Source organism: Cebus imitator, unplaced genomic scaffold (genome assembly GCF_001604975.1).
Source record: "Cebus imitator isolate Cc_AM_T3 unplaced genomic scaffold, Cebus_imitator-1.0 Scaffold469, whole genome shotgun sequence".
Lineage (NCBI taxonomy): Eukaryota > Metazoa > Chordata > Mammalia > Primates > Cebidae > Cebus > Cebus imitator.
Genome location: NW_016107784.1, coordinates 1,253,583 through 1,254,388, shown reverse-complemented (window position 1 = coordinate 1,254,388; position 806 = coordinate 1,253,583).

Genomic DNA, 806 nt, shown 5'->3' with positions numbered 1-806 from the left:
GTGATCCACCCGCCTCGGCCTCCCAAAGTGCTGGGATTACAGGCTTGAGCCACCGCGCCCGGCCTCGGGGCTTAGAATTTTTGTTTGTTTTTTTCTGAAGCAGAGTCTCACTCTCTTACCCAGGCTGAAGTGCAGTGGCACAATCTCGGCTCACTGCAACCTCTGCCTTCTGGGTTGGAGCAATTCTCCTGCCTCAGCCTTGCGAGTAGCTGGGATTCAAGGTGTGCGCCACCATGCCCGCTAATTTTTTATTTTTAGTAGAGATGGGGTTTGCCATGTTGGCCAGACTGGTATTGAACTCCTGACCTCAGGTGATTCACCTACCTTGGTCTCCCAGAGTGCCGGGATTACAATTGAGCCAACACGTGCAGCCAGGGCTTAGAATTTTAACAAGGTGGTCAGGGAAGACTTCACAGAGAAAGTGGCATGCATGGAGATGTCAAGACAACAAGAGAGGGGCCACATGCACACCTGTTCTAGGCAGGATATTATGTGCCCAGTGTGTTAGAACTGTGAGCAGAGTGACCCTGGACCAGAGTGAGTGAGATGGTTTGCCTGTGTCCCCACCCTAATCTCAATTTACATGGTATCTTCCAGAATTCCCACGTGTAGGCTGGGCGTGGGCTCACACCTCTAATCCCAGCACTTTGGGAGGCTGAGGCGGGTGGATCACCTGAGGTCAGAGTTCAAGACCAGCCTGGCCAACATTGTAAAACTCTGTCTCTACAAAAAAAATACAAAAATTAGCCAGGTGGGGTGGCAGGTGCCTATAATCTCAGCTACTCTAGAGGCTGAGGCAGGGGAAT